The 16875-nt window shown below is 41.1% G+C and overlaps 1 long non-coding RNA gene across 1 annotated transcript in view; it reads right to left on the bottom strand.

Moving 5' to 3' along the window:
• Positions 1-10799: 10799 nt before the first annotated feature.
• The window catches only part of LOC109246172 (uncharacterized), a 40836-nt gene continuing 34760 nt past the window's right edge, over positions 10800-16875 (bottom strand). The window contains exon 3 of the long non-coding RNA XR_002071242.2: positions 10800-11160. This is a non-coding gene — a long non-coding RNA (uncharacterized LOC109246172). The remainder of the gene's footprint in view (positions 11161-16875) is intronic.

The raw sequence follows: 16875 nt of genomic DNA, 5'->3' as shown, positions 1-16875 counted from the left end.
CTGAAGCAGTATCTTTTAAAATACCTCAGGAGCCATCTCCTAAACGTCCCTAGATTTAATGAAAAGCTGGTGATTATTGCCTTAAATAGCAGTAGAGATGCCTCCCCACCTTACTGAAATCAGTTAATCTCTAATTTCTCTTGTCTGTGTGAACAAGCAACTATTATTTCTCACATTTTTCCTGAAGTTCATTACCAATAAAATAACTTGGCTTTGTTTACATATTCCCTACAACTCAGATGGGATTTTTTTTTTTTCCTTGTCTCTGGGTTGCTTTCTTTTTTTGAAGAAGAAAACAATACCAATATATTTTATGGTTGAAAACTATTAGGAAAAAATCTAATAGATATATTAGAAATAGAAAAGTTGTTTAAAAATGTGCTAGCAAGTGGGGGAAAAAAAGCCCAAGGTGTGTGAGACACATAAAAATTACTTTACACATGTCCTTCAAAAAAGTTTAATACATAGTCAGGTCACATTACTGCACATCAAATTCTCTAGGTCTCTGGCTGCCAGTAGCAATTATCTGTAAAAGAACATGTTTTCCCCAGTGACTCGCTATCGGGAATTTTTGAGTATACCTAAGCATAGCCTTGAGCAAAACTCCTACGGGGCATATTTGGAATACAGGATTTCATTTGGATGCAATATCAAGGTTTCAGTGCAATATGTCTATCTATATATTTTTACATCTGTTTTAACATATTGATGTGTTTATCTGTTGGCTTTAATTACATGATATAAGTATATATAAATGTAAATAGTACTCCTGAGCTTCCACTCAACTTTTGTCATGAGGTATACAAATATATTTCCCTTGATGCCTGGATGATTTTATATTATAATGATGCCTCCTGAATTTTCATGATTACTTTGCTAAAAAGGTGTTGAATATTTGCAGATTGCTGAGGCATCAGGTCTCATTCTATCTGACCAGGTCACATTTCATTCGTTTTCAATGATCAGGGGAGTCTCAGCTAGTAAAATCTTTGGTGTCCATCCTGATTCTGTTCCAACTAATGATGATGTCACATTTTGAAGGCAGTTAAAATATGAGGCCGATTTTTTCAAAACATTGCTGTGCCATTTTGCAGAGTCACTGAGAACTGAAAAAATAGGTGTTTTCAATTGATAATTGTGAAGGATTCATATAAGCAAGTTCAGATACTCAGAGGTTTAAGTGTATTAATGCCATCCCAGGAGTTTCAGGCATTGACTGTGCGTGCTGTGGTTTGGATCAGGATACCCCTGTAAAGAGATAGCAGTTCCCAGAAATATATATTTTTTTAATATATAAGTCAGTGTTGGGGTGCCTACTGGGTTAGGATTTAGAAAGTAGCAAAAAGGTGTCATTGGCTGGCAAAAAAAAAGGGGGGGGGGTGTGGGAGGATTTATCTAAGAATCACCTTTAGTGATCAGCCTTTTTCTTAGCAAGCTTTTGAGTAGGGAAGACTTTCTCTACATTTGAGGCATTGAGCTAACCCAAATGAAACAATTCACATTTACATCTGTTTTCACATGGCAGTACGTGTCACTCCCTATATCCCCACCAGCCCACTCAAGGTGGCCTAAAGAGACCACAGTCCCCCCCAAAAGCAGTGATAAATATGTTGCCGGATTGGTAAGGCACTTCATTTGTAAATGGCTCACTGATGGAGCCCAGACACTGGTGAGTAGGAGCTGGCTCAGGTGAGCAAACGGGATGAACAGTGATGCTCTAATACTTGAGTTGGGCCACATGTCCACCCAACTTAGCTGATGCGAAATCCAAAAAGGATCTTATCAACCCTTCACCGTGGGGACTTTCCCAAGAGATTTATGAAGGGTGAGAATCTGGAAGGTAGGTTTATAGGTAGCCTGGGATTTATCAAGAATATATCATCTGAGGGCTTCAGGTGATCCTTCTCTAAGAAAAAAGTTTAGAGGCCAGCATTTCCTGTAAGCCCACAATAGTTGGGGAAAGCTGGAGAACATCAGTTTTTACCCTAATACATTAGGTTTAATGTTTGCAAGGGCCATGTAAACCATTCGGGATTTTTATAGAGCCATATGCACTTTTATTACTGCAAAAGACAACACTGTTACAGTCATGATAAATAAAATTATTTGCAGGCCTTTGCAGCTTGGCCAATCCAACAGTACTGCATTTTAACTTCTGCGGCCACAAAATGTAAATGAAGTTGAAACGGCAGAAATTTTCATCTTTTCCACTTGTAGTAATTCTCACAGAATCATGAATGCCTTTCTTCCTCCTTCCTGGATCTCTCCAAATAGATCCCATTTATCTGATTGGATTTCTGTCCCATCTTTCTACATATTACAGCTAATTAGTACCCCCTGATGAGAAACAGTCCACTGATGGAAAAAGCAGTTAGATAAGATCTGCATTAACAAATGTAGTTCATTTAATATCATTTGTGCTGCTGCATTATTAATAATACATAATTACCCTGCACAGGCTGGAAGGGGAGAATAAAACTGTTCTTTAATTTCTTGGCCTTTGCAGAGAAACAGTATATTAGAGAGAATAAAACAGTATTGGACTATTGGTTGCCATCCATCATAGAGCTTTATGTGTCACACAATTTTATTAACTTTGGGTCTAGCTACAGTTTCTATATTTCAACACAATCGCAGACTACCCAGAGACAACGACTTTGTGGGATTTTGAACCGTCAGTTTCTTGTTTCAGCATGTGAAATTGGGAGGTCCAACCGATGGCTATCAGAAAGTTGAGATTTTCCGCCTGTCATCGAGAGTATTTGATAGCAGTAGTTAATGAACGCCATTGTGGTCAATAACCAAAGCTCATGAAACCTGATGGAACACGATGGAGGGACCTGACTTCCTTCTCCCCATTCTCCAGAGTTAGGGTGTGCTGGATTAGAAAGATGGTGGCATAAGACCTGTCTTAAAATAATAAGACAAGCAGTGGTGACAGCATCAGAAGGAGAATAGCCAGCATTGACTGAATGCGTGCTTCACACCAAGTTTCAGGCTAAGCTTTTTATGTGGATTCATTCTCATGATAATCCTATGCTGGGGGTTGTTACCATCTTTATGGAAGAAGTCATCCAAATCTGGCAAGACCTCTCTCACTGTCTTGAAAGAAAAGTCTTTAGAAAAGAGGCCACACTCCCTGCATTTTTCTTTGCTGTTGCATCCTCCCTAGTGAAGCCAAGCCTCTTGAACACGGTTTGCCAGATGGGACAGTGTGAGCACGTGCAGAGCCGTTGTAAGTGTGTTTGTTTGCACAGGTGAAGCAGGCCAGCTATGTAGGCAGCTAGCTCAGGAAACCAAGGATCCTCCAATGTCAGGTCTGGTTTAACCCAAAGGAATGAGGTGTGTTTGTTTTCTCTAATTAAAGTAACACGTAAACCACTCTACTGCATTCATCAGCCCACTTTTTTATTCGTCAAATAGTTCCTGAGCCCCTACGAGAGCAGTCATCTGATAGGGGAATAATTCCTCAAAGGAGGAGTTTGAAATATTATATGGGGATAAGAATATGGTATCAGAGAGCTCCTATGCTGATCTAAATTATAACAATCCAGTGTGTTCCAGATACAATGTGGGCACAAAGGAGGGAATGTTCAACTTGGCCCAAGTGGGTCAAAGGAGGTATGACAAAGAGATAATAAACTGATTCTTGCAGAATGAATGCTGTTTTCCAGGTAACCTGGGAAGAACTTGTTTTCTCTCTTTGCAGTGATCTTATTATCATGTTAAACAATAAGCTACAAATACCACGCGGCCTAATAGTTGACTGTATGGAAATTCTGTTGCTTAGTAGAACAAGGTATCTTCCTTCTGAGAATCATGATTACCTATCAATATTTCAATATTGCTTTGAAATATTTTTAAACTGGAAGCAGGGAGGAATGGTTTGTGTATATGCCAACAATCCTGATAAAGAGAGAGAGAGATGGGTAGTATGTGGATTGGTAATGGGATTTATAACATAACTAGTGGAATATTATTAAAGCAACTTTATCCATGGTGGATTTTTTTTCATGGCACATTCTCAGATGAATCACAATTTTGAAATACAAACGATTGTGTCTTTCCCTCCAAAGACTTTGGTGTCTACAAGGTACTACAGAACAGAATAAAAGCCCTCTGAAAGTTAAGACAACATCTGTCCCGTCAAAAGCAATTAGTTCAGGTTTTAGTGCATCAAAAGTCATTTCATCTGTGATTTTCTGTGTCATCCACTTCCCCTTGCTAAAAAGTGGACACCTGGCTCTCCATTTCAGACTAAAGGCGCTGCCACACTCTGCCTGGGGCATTGCACAGAAATTCACTAAATTCACTAAACCATAGCGAAGACTGCCAAGTCTTCACCCAAACTCTCTTCCTTGTGCGAAGGCAGCTGGACTACATTCACACTCTTCCCTGAAGTTGGATAGGGCGTCTGACTGAGTTCTAGCCAGGTAGCTGTTGAGCGGCAGGGATGTGCCCCCCACCAAGGCTCAGCCCACAAAATCTCCCGCAGGCACGCTCCATTCTCTGTTCGTCCTCTGCCTGGAAGTAAAGTGGAGAACTCTGTGGAGAATGGAGGCTCAATATGGACGGAGCCCGAGCCTACATCCCTGCTGAGATGAGAGCAATTCAGGAGCGCACCAAACCAGGAATGCCTATTCTTAATTGTTGCATAAACAAGATATCAACTTCTATTGTGAATTTTTAGCTTGTCATTTGCTTTGGCAGTCGGCCTATGCCCTTCGCTTAGATGACCAAAATAAGTAAGATATACAGTGTATGGAGCAGAAGATAACTGAAGACTTCACATGAAGCACTGTGACCATAATGCAGATGAGAGGCAGAGGTGGGTGGCATTGAGTCCTACCATTAGAGGTAGGGGCTAGAGCGGCACTGGTCACCACTCCCATGGGGGGTGTGAGAGGGCACTGAACAACTGCCATGCAGGGGGACTGGAGATTTCTCAATTTAAATGTCACATCCTTTTATAAGGCTTTCCTAATCCCACTCAAGTTGGGTCTCCTGTTATATGCTTCCTTAGAATATTGTACTCTTCCTCCGTGGCACTGTAGACACATAATTAAATAATTGATTTCTTTGTTGTTGTTGAATGACTGTCTTCTTCCCTAGACTATAAACTTTCCTGAAGACTGGGACTACTTCCTTTGTCACTGCATCCACCTTGTCAAGAATTGTGCCCGATACACAGTTGTTTATCAAATATCCACTCGCTGGCTAGTGCCTCACCGTTTGGTCATTTATTCCAGCTTAGTCTTTCATCTTCCCAATAGACAAGAGATTTTTGTTTGGGAGGTTCCACTCAATGACCTGCAAAAACCCCTGTGATTATCAGAGATGATGATTTCAAGCGCTCATTCCCAATAAACACCCACTCATACACCCATAGAAAACAAATACATATACATAAAATGCTACCACCATAAATGCACACAGATATCCGGCCCCCAAAGATTTTCTCAGATGCTCTTCAAGAGCCATCCCCTTACCACCTGCACAGCTACCGACATGCATCCCAAAACACACACAAAACAGCCAAAGACACCGAGACCCGAACATACCTCCAAAGACACCCCCCTCTGGTACTGACACATGCTCAGACAAATACATGCACACACGTTAAAAGCATTTAACACCTGTCATTTGGGTGACATTTATTCTATGCCTTTCTAACTTATCCAATAAAAGAGAAATGCATAAATCTAAAATTAAAATAACATTCTCACCTCTATTATCTATTCTGTTTTTGGAGCTGCTTTCCTTAAATCAGTGTCCTCTGTGGGAAGACGTACACGGGGCACAGAGGGGAACAAATGTCTCTCCCAAAGTCTTCCATTATTCTATCATTTACATTGCAAATGTCATCAAAAATGCAAATATATGTGACATCTCTAATTGTTTCCAGATCTTATGCTACAATAAACATTGGCTTGGTTAAATCATATTTCCAAGAATAAAAGAGATGGAGGTTTTGTTGTTGCTGTCCTTTATATTTAAAGGTGCTTAGAGAAGGCTACGATAATATTGTTTTTAAAAGTTATCCATCCAAACTAATATATTTAGCACTCAAGGTATACAATATTTAGATTAAAAAATACTATAGACAATGTCACAAGTCCATTGGCAATCTATGAGGATTATCCATGAGTATTTAGCCTGCTGGGGAAGGAAGAAATCAGAAGATATGAAGTATAACAACAATAATAAACAAGTCACTACGGGGTACCCTCCAGGGTACCCCAGGGTATATAATCGGCTCTGTTTTTTTCTTTCCATCTGGAAGTTTATAAACATGGCTGCCCCACCTCAGAATAGAAATTATTGTTCTGTCCATTCCCTGAGTAGTCCCTGATGCCCAGTCCACAGACAGAATAATATTTAGGAGAACGTGGTCAACCTCTTTCAGATGCTGAGTAGACAGGTCTTGGCAACATGAGGAGAACCAGCAGTCAATTGTGCCTGGTCTTTTGCCCCACATACCCTCTTTCTTTTTCCCAATGAGTCTCATCCATGCATGTCATAAAGTTGCTAGGATGTAGGCCAGAGCCAGCCTGAATAGGACATAAAGTGAATCAGACTGTTGTTCTTTTCATCATTGCTGCAAATTAACACACACATCCAGCGTTTTATGCAGGGAGACCAGGGACAATGAGCATCGAGGGCAGCACTCAAGAAGGTGGCATGTGAAAGACAAGTGGTGGCCCCACCCTTTTGCTGGTTAGAGTTTGACTATATAAAAGACTCCGTGCTTTATCTGAATATCAGTTTCTGAAGCCACTTTCTCCCCACCTTCTGTGTTTCTCCATTACTATCTAGCAATAGATTTGCTTAGAACTGTGCTTCCCAGTGGGCCTGAGAAAATACATATTTAGAGCAGTGGTAATGCCAAGAGGAAGTTATCCACAAACACTCTAGGGAAAAAAACAGGTCTGCACTGACAGAGCTTTCATGAGAATTTGATGAAAGCTATAGATCCTCTCTCCAGAAAAAGAAATGCATATATCAACACGCAAGCATACTTTTGCATTAAATCTCATATGTTTTTTTTATTCTTAGTCAACCCTTCCATAGATTCCAGAACTCAAGTCCCTAGAGTCTGTGTCAACCTGCTCCAGTAGTCAAGCTTACTGCTACACCTTGTGGAAAGAGCATGGGCCTGGCAGCTAGACCGGCTCCACGAGATTAACCAAGTCCATTAACTTCACTTAATGTTCATCCCGGCATTCCGTAAATAAAGACAATAATAATACCACTACATAGAGTTATTGTTAGTTCTAATAGAACATATCTTTTTCACCACCACATCCCTGCTGTTTTATGACTCATGTGGGGCATATCAGAGGCTCAATGCATGACCTTGAATTACTGAATATGTGTAAACCCCCAAGTATAGTGACTGACACCAACTAGGTACTCAATGTTATTTTCCATGTCTTCATTGCAGAAGCAGGAAATAAATGCTGATTCCCAGGTGCTCTGTGGCTGAAAACCTCATCCCTCTCCTGGGTTGGCCATTCTAGGGCACATTTGAGCAGCAGCAGTTAAAATGAAGGTGTCAGAGGGTTCTTTAAATGACATCATTGTCAGTCATACCGGAATATTTTTTAAATGCTTTCACATATACCTTCATCTTCCATTTATCCCATTGTCTTGTGAATTCCCCTCATTGAATTAATGGTATTTATCCACTTGAGGGTCATCATTTCAAAGCTTATTCCTGTTTTGAGTCAGCAGACTGGAAATAGACTTGAGAATCAAATTTATAGCGACAGAAAAAGGAATCCTAATTTTATTAGGTTTTAATTAACCAAGAAACAGCGTCAGACATGAGCAACTTGACAATAGAGTATTACATAAGGGAGGTGCCTTCCGGAAAGAGAAGGAAGAGGAGAGCTTGTCCTATCTGGTTGGTGGAAAAGGGAAATGGGAGACACAGAGTCAAAGTGACCTTGGAGAGGCATGGCTTCAGGCTGACGTCTGATAGTAGAGGGAGGGGAAAGCTGAATCCAGGCAGAGAAGGGGCTTTTATCCCATTCTCAAGGACTGTCCCAGCCGTCCTACTGGCCACCTGCAGCATGGGCAGACAGACAGGGAGTCTGAGTTGGAGAGTGAACCACGTTGCCCTAGGCTCTCCTGCGGCCTGGGAACAACAACAAAATAACAATGATAAGGCTTCTTTTGTGCCAAACTGTGTTCTAATTTCTTTACATATTAAGTCATTTAATTTTCAAAGAAAGCTATGAGGGAGTTATTATGATCTTTGTTTTACATATGGGAACACTTAAGCATAGAGAGGTTAAATAACTTGCCACATCCTATTTTCTAGTTTTCTACTAGCTAATACTTACTAAGCATGTACCCTGTGCTTACCAAGCACAATTCTAAACACTTTTCATGTAGTCACTCCTGTAACCCTCATAAGGCTTCTACCCAGAAGGTAGGTATTATGAATAACCCCATTTTACAGAGGAGCAAATGGAGGCACAGTTATGTTAAGCAGCTTGTCTTAGGTTACTAAGCTCGTAAATGGCAGAGTTGGACATCAAACCCATCAAACCCAGGTTGGCTCCAGAGTCCGTGCTGTTAATGAAGGTTTCTTTAATTACTCTGATGAGGGACACAGAACTTAGCTGAAAATCTGGCTGTGGACTTGAGCAACAGAAACCTGTTGAGTGAGTGTCATTTGAGTGACCCTGTGGCCAACACATACAGACTGGGCCTCTGAAATTGAGACCCGATGAGAGTCAGAGCCAGACCTTAGAGGGTGCACAGAGCCAGAGCGGAGTAAAGTGAGTCCAAGTTGACAAGAAAGGGGACCAAGCTCTCCGAGAGTCTTATATATGCAAGAGAACAGACACTGAGTTGTGTCAGCTATTAACTTCAGTGTGGACAGCAGGGTAGAGGCAGAACTACCACACCTCAACAGTCACACTCACCAGGGCACACTTACTAAACTGAGCACCTCCGACTACCACCATAGGAGAGACCAGCCCAAGGACCTGCACAAGGTTAGGAGGGTCCAAGCCTTTTAACCCAATTCTACCAGGTCGCATAAGATTCTACCAGGTCACATCTGAAAAAAGAGCCGGGACGAAAGCAAATCCGGAGGCTGAGCATTCACTCCCTCCAGGCTGCGTTCAAAACAAGACCACTTAACCACAAAAAAAAATGAGATATTTCAGACTGGAAAGTTTAAAATAAAGCTATTTTCATCTGCAAGGCACTGGGATGAGAAGCTCATAAGGAAGATTAGATCGGTTATTGGAAATAAAGGAACTACATTTTCTTTGAACATCTGAGTGCCGTGTGAATGCATGTGAGCTTACAGCTCCAAAGGACTCCAAGAGCCTGTCTAATGAAACACCTGCAGTATATTTATTAACAATTAGGATGAGGAAATGGACAACATACTGATCAAATTTGTGGTTGATGCGAAGCCAAGAGTTACAGTGAATGCATTAGGTGGCAGAATTCGGATCTCAAAAGCTAGCCACCAGTGAGCCATGCCTAGCCAGAACAGATTTTATCTGGATAGAGTTAAACCGAGGTACAAAGAACCAATTGTACAAAAACAATGGCTGAAAAAGAGTGCCCAACTCTTTGAAAGTTCGCTCTATAGAAGATGGATTAGATTATAAGGTCCAAGGGAAGACGAGTAAGAACCATTTCTTGAGTCCTTACTATGTGCCAGGTGTACATATACACCATCTCACTTAATCCTATGAAGCGCGTAGTAGTATTTTTATTCTACCGCATCAGGAAGCTGTGGTTGAGTTTGACTTCAAAGTCTAGGTTCTTTACACAAAACTGCCTCCCAACATATGGCCAATGAACTTAAGGAGGATTCTAACAGTCAGCACTTTGCCCTGAAACTAAGCTCTGGGAACAAAGTGTGACCAACCCCAGGGGTACTGTGGGTACTTGCCATAAGCAAGACTACTTATTCTGAGACTTCATGAGTCCTATCTCTGGAAATTTGCAGAAGCCATAGTCTCTGTATCAGGTGGCTTTTGCTGCAAACACCCCCCCCCCCAAATCTGCATCTCACAACAGAAAAACCTTTATCTCACCCAGGGATCTGGGTGCCAGTAGGGTTCTGTTGGCCTCACCTCGCTTCTCATTCTGGGCTGCAAGTTCAGGGAGTAACCGCTAGCTGGGCATGTTGTTCATGTGAGGGCAGGAGCTCCAAAGCACATGTAAAGCCTCTGTTTCAGATGTGAGCATCTTCATATTTGCTTGCACTCAGTTCTCCGCCAGAGGAGGCTCTGTGCCCACTCAGTAGCCTGCATTTGAACCGCGGCAGAGTTCAGCCATTCCCCTGGTAGAGAAAAAAATCAGTTCTTATGAATTCTCCATTGCTCATGAATGGTACTACTCCATTGAGACTTTGTTTCCTTTTACTTTTGGCTTGTTCATTTTGTTTTGCTTTTGTTTTACCTGCGAAAGAAACTATCAGAGGAAATGGCAATCTCAGAACAATCTAGAATAAAGGGGTGAGTGAAATGAGGTGAAAGGAAATGTTCCAAATCTCCCCATAGCGTCCATGCTACGATGAGTGTAGATTGTTATGTGATTGCATCTTTGGCTATGGATGCTTATTATTTACGTCTTTAAACTTTGGATACATTTCTCACATATAAGCCCCAGGGCACATTTACAAGCACTGTTGAAAGAAAAAAAAAAAAAAAAAGATTGAGAAAGCTGTGTTATCTATTTATTCCAGGGGAGATTTACTTCATTTTTTTCTTTATTTCTTTATTTATTTCTTTATTTATTTATTTGATTTATACAGCTGGGTCCAGCACAAGCCCCTGGGCACGTTCACATCAATTAAAACCACAGATAGAAGCAGAATGCTGAATACAAACAAAATCAACAATTAATGGACTATCCCCAACTGTAAAGCACTTCGGCAGAAACTTCAAATCATTCCTCCCCACGAAGCCCCTTGGGCAGGAGGCTGGGTTAACAGATGGTTAAACAATGTTAAGAGAAGACAATCCAACACGAGTACTGAGTACCGTATGTGGAGGCTGGAAGAAAGAAGGTACGTGAAACCCACTGAAGAATTTATCAGCAGAGCTATCGCTTGAATTCATGAACTTGGAGCTGGAGTTGGATGTAGCAGTAATCTGGCAAAAGTGAGCAGACAGCACAGTCCTAGCAATAGAAGGAGGAGAGGGAAGAGTCAGACATTAACTAAAATGAACTTAGTGGGACTCTAGCCAATGAGAGTGATCTGGTCGGGATTAGTCGTTCATTACAGACACAATCAAGTTTTTGACTAAGCCACAAGTTAACTTTCCTTAATCACGTGCTACTTCACCTGAGCACCCATGTAGCTGCTATATACCGCAGTGATATCTTTGGACGGGGATGAGAATAAGGCACGCAATTTTCGTTTTTGGTGTTACACTTTAGTGAAAATTGGTAATATGAGATTAAGAAAAACCTACAATTGTTGTTATTATTTTGAGGTATAACACATATACAATAAATACAAATATCTTAAGTAATAGGGCAACAAATTCTTTACTTATACATTATGGAAATATGGAACATACACATATACATACATATGCATATACAAATGAAAATATGGAACATTTCCAGCATCACCAAAGTCTCCATCAGGCCCCTTCACAGGCAATATTCCACCCCCAGAGATAATCACTATTCTGATTTCTGTCACCATAAGTTAGTCTTGACTGTTCTCAAACTTCATGTAAATGATATACAGTATGCATTCTTTTGTAGCTGGCTTCTTTCACTCAATATTGTATCTGTGTTACTTATTCATGTTGTTGCAGGTAGCAATTGTACATATTTTTATTGCTATGGGGTATTATATTGTATGAATACACTGCAATTTATCCATTCAATTGTGGATGGACTTTTGGATTGTTTTGTGTTTTGATGAGGAGGAGGAGGAGGAGGAGCGTGGGGAAAGAGGATGATAGAACTGCTATGAACAGAGTAGTGCATTATAGTACATGACTATATAGCACAGGATAGTCTTTGGGCATTTATCTAGGAATGGCATTGTTGGGTCATGAGATAAACGTATGTTCAGTCTCAATATGTATTGCTAAACAATTTTCCTAAGTGGCTGTACCAATTTACCTTTTCATGAAAAATATAAATGTTCAAGTTGCACCACATCCTTGTCAACACTTGGCATCATCAGTCTATTTAAGTGTACCCATCATGGTACATGGTGACATCTCACTGTAGTTTTGATTCGCATTTTCCAGATGACTATTGCACAATCTTTTATAGCCCTGTTGACCTTTTTGATATTCTCATCTGTGAAGGCCTACTTAATTTTTTTGTCCAGCGCTTTATTGGGTGGTCCGTCCCTGTCTTTAAATTGAATTTGTAGGAATTTATAATACATCATGGATATAAGTTCTAGCTGCGTGGATGTATTGTCAATTTCTTCTCTTTGTGGCTTGCATTTTCACCCTCTTAATGGTGTTTTTGATTAAAAGGAGTCTTAAGTTTTATTGAAGTTCAATTTATCAATCTTTCATTTATATGGTTAGTGAGTTTTGTGTCCTCTTTAAGAAATGAGAGCCTATTCCAAGGTTGTGAGATTCTCCTGTGTTTTCTTCTAGAAACTTTATTGCTTTACCTTTCACATTCAGGTCTATCCATGTCAAATAAATTATTGTTCCATACTGATATCCCATTGCACCCTTCACTGAGGCGTCCATCCTTCCCCTACCAAACTGCAATGGTGTCTTTGTTGTAGAGTAGGTGGCCATATATGTGTGGGTATGTTTCTGCATTCTTTATTCAGTCTCTTTGGTCTATTTGTCCACCTTTGCACAAATACCACATCCCAAGTCTTGATACTTCAATTTTGGCTCCACTAATCTTTAAATTTTTTTAATATTTATTTATTTTTGAAGTACAGAGACACAGCACATGAGCGAGAGAGGGGCAGAGAGAGAGGGCGACACAGAAGCCGAAGCAGACTCCAGGCTCTGAGCTGTCAGCACAGAACCCAACACAGGGCTTGAATTCATGAGGCGTGAGATCTTGACCTGAGCCAAAGTTGGACACTTGACCGACTGAGCCACCCAGGCTCCCCTAACTCCACTAATTTTAATATCTTTATATGATTATCTTTCTCCTTTCTGTGATTTTGTTGGTTTTTCTTTTTTGTCTCTGGATCTGATTCTTGACTGAACCTATCTCTAGAGCCTAACTATTTCTCTTCCATGACTTTATTTCTTTCTGTTATGTAAGGGGGTCCCCAAAGCTACACAGTGTATGTATGATATGGGGCTTATTTGGAAAACACTTAGAAGCAGAAAAGAAGCACACTGCCCCTGAATCCATGTCTGTTCCATAAATACGTTTACATGAAAACAACAAGGCTTCAGTGAAGCAGGGCCTGCCTCAGCCAGCAGGCTGGACTTGCTCCCAGGAGCACAGCAAGACAGAACAAGCTCTGCTCCACACTGTGATACATGTTTATGGGATAGCCTAGGAAGAGCTAAAGAACACCTAGCTTCTCTAAGTGAGATCTCTAACAAAGATAGGGAAGGATCTCCAGGCTCAGAAACATTGCTAAGAAGTATATGGACCGTTGGGCACCTGGGTGGCTCAGTCGGTTAAGCGTCCGACTTCAGCTCAGGTCACGATCTCACGGTCCGTGAGTTTGAGCCCCGTGTCAGGCTCTGGGCTGATGGCTCAGAGCCTGGAGCCTGCTTCTGATTCTGTGTCTCCCTCTCTCTCTGCCCCTCCCCCATTCATGCTCTGTCTCTCTCAGTCTCAAAAATAAATAAACATTAAAAAAAAAATTTTTTTTTTAAAAAAAGAAGTGTATGGACCGAGGGTCAAGGTCTTTATTCTGAGGTCCCTGGGAACAGTTTTGCCTGGCAGGACCACCAACAACCAAATGTCTTTTCTCTGATCAAGCTGAGGCAGCTCTCTGCTAAGCTACCTAAAGGAGGAAGAAAATTTGCCTCCAGACCATCTGGATTTATCTGTCATCACTCCCCACTCCCTACATTCTTTACTGTTTGTTATATTTAAATTTTAGTTAGTTAACATACAGTGCAATATCAACTTCAAGAGTAGAATTCGCTGATTCATCACTTACGTAAAACATCCAGTGCTCATCACAAGTGCCCTCCTTAATACCCATCACCCATCTAGCCCATCCCCCCACCCACTTCCCTCCGTCAACCCACAGTTGTTCTCCATCACTAACAGTCTCCTGTGGTTTGTTTCCCTCTCTTCTCTTTCCCCCTGATTTCCATATGTTCATCTGTTTTGTTTCATTATTATTATTGTTGTTATTATTATTATTAAATTATGTTACGCACCAACATTCCTTGAACGCCTACTATGCAGTTGACATGCTACCAAGCTTTCCAGATATAAGGTTACACGATATGGTCACTGCCACGAAAGCATCCACATTCTCATCAACAAGCATGGTATAGAGATCTAACTGCGAGGATAAGCAGTTGCCATTAGGCCCACTCCCTCTTTAAAGTAAAGGCCAAACTTTCATTATTCTAAGATTTCAAATGTATTTATGGCTTGTACATTTGTAAAATAATTGAAGTGAGTAGTTTTTAAAATTACTTGTTGCATTATATTTGTGTCTCCTAATTTTAAAAGCAGATGTATTTATCATTGCAAAATTTAGAAACACTTTAAATATCCAGTAGGAAGGGAATAGTTAAATAAATTATGGTAAATTAACGAGATGGAATATTAATGTAGCATTAAAAGTGATCATTAAAAAGACCAAGTAACAAAACGGAAAGTGCTCCAAATTGTGTGTATGCAAAAATACTAATATTTATGGACAAAACATGATGAAAATACAAAACATGTTGCAGTGATAAAATTTTAGCAAAACACAATTGTTTTCTCCTAAAATTTCCTTTAATACTATTATTTTTATAATAAATTTAAATCTAGGAGAAAAAGAAGCTAGTCTTTATTTCTTCCTCTTTGCCCATATATATTTCCACTGTATCTTGATATAGACATAAAATAAGCATTTTTTTTTTTTACTTGTGTGAATATGTATACATGTACGTCAGTTCTCCTCCATTGAAAATAGATCCTATATGGGGCGCCTGGGTGGCTCAGTCGGTTAAGCGGACGAATTCGGCTCAGGTCACGATCTCGCAGTCCGTGAGTTTGAGCCCCGCGTCCGGCTCTGTGCTAACAGCTCAGAGCCTGGAGCCTGTTTCAGATTCTGTGTCTCCCTCTCTCTGACCCTCCCCCGTTCATGCTCTGTCTCTCTCTGTCTCAAAAATAAATAAACGTTAAAAAAAAAAAAAGAAAATAGATCCTATCAAAATGGACACAGGAGCAGTGCCACTCAGGACGAGTAGCAAAGGAATTCATCCTGGAGTCTTGAACTTAAGCATTGAAAATTCTCTTTGGTTCCGTGCTTTCCATTCCTAAGAGAGCAGTAGGTAATTGCACCGTTTCTTTTGAACAATAGAAACAAATGTCAAAAGCACATCCACTACCCTGTAGTACCCTGCAAGAACTGTGGCCTCTCTTGCTCCTGAAACCAGGAGCTTGGCTCTCTGGTCGTGCTACGGGAGGAGAGGGCTGGGAGCCGCTGCCCATTCCTGGTGTTCCTCTCACAGGGAGGGAGTGCCACTAGGGTAACCAACCGGCCTCTTTCTGCACCCCCTCACTCCTCTCCAAGAGCAAGCCAGGTGTAGGATCTGAGCATGCAGGATCCCTCTCAACGCCCCGCTTTGCTGTAATTTACAGGATGAGGCTTTGTCTCTGTGGGGTGAGTCTTGCCCAGCCTTGTGCTGCTGGGGAATACATGGGTGTCAATCTATTATTCAGGATGAGGCAGCACAGTTCACGGTTGTATTTCACATTTTGCAATATCAGTTTTATCAGTAATAACAATGATATTTTGGTTTCCAATCTCTTTTATTCTTTTGTCTTATTTTGGGTATGCTCAGAATTCAAGCAGGTAAGACAGATGCTATTTATTGGGCCCCTTGAGCCTGCTGCCAGTTCCTTTTGGGAAGCTGACTTTGAGATAGAGACTAGTGTACAAGAAGTTTATTAGGGAATGCTATTGGAATATCACCTGTGACAGAAGAGAAGGAAGCCAGATTGGGCAGAGGGAAAACAAGGCCGTCAACCAACTATATGAGGAGCTCAGGCCCTCAGATGGTCCCTTCAGAGTTCTACTTAGTTGGGATGAAGGGGCTGGGCCTTTATGCCTCTGCTTTTCACCACAGACCAATTATTGGATGCTAAGGAAGGGGGGTGACCTTGAGTGAGACTGCTCTCTTCAGCCAAGGACACTGCACTGAGAGGGCTGAGGCCTGAGGCCTTCAAGGAACAGATTTCCCAGAAGCTGGGGGAGACTCATTCCTTCCGCGGGAGATGAGGCTCCAGATTTAGCTGTGTCTGCTACAAAGCCAGTTTCCTGAGTCGTAGGTTCTCTCAAACTAGCCTAATATTCGGCAAACAGTTTTCAAGGTCATGTGGCATACATGTACGTGTATTAACTAAATTCTCTCTGAATGTGCATATATACACATACGCACATTTTATCTGGATATTACAGAGCCCTTACACTGTTAAAATGAGTTGGCAGAAATTAAACTCTAAGCAAGTCCTCAAACTGCCACTGTGGTTGTATAGTACATTCAGTCGTTCATTGGTTCCACGAGCTTTTACTGAGTGACTGTCAGGTGCTATGTATGAAGATACACGGTACATAAACCGTTCTGCCTACACCGAGGGTTCAACTCTCAGCTCGAACATTTGTTCCTACCTGAGGCCCTCTCAAAGCCCTGAATTACATTGCCCCTCCACCAATCTATGTTCCCATATGTAATATACTTCTTCACGCTAATT

The sequence above is a fragment of the Panthera pardus genome, unplaced genomic scaffold (genome assembly GCF_024362965.1).
Source record: "Panthera pardus isolate Hobbes unplaced genomic scaffold, ASM2436296v1 HiC_scaffold_11, whole genome shotgun sequence".
NCBI classification, from domain to species: domain Eukaryota; kingdom Metazoa; phylum Chordata; class Mammalia; order Carnivora; family Felidae; genus Panthera; species Panthera pardus.
Note: the sequence above shows the minus strand (reverse complement) of the source record. Positions and strands in the feature narration are given on the sequence as shown.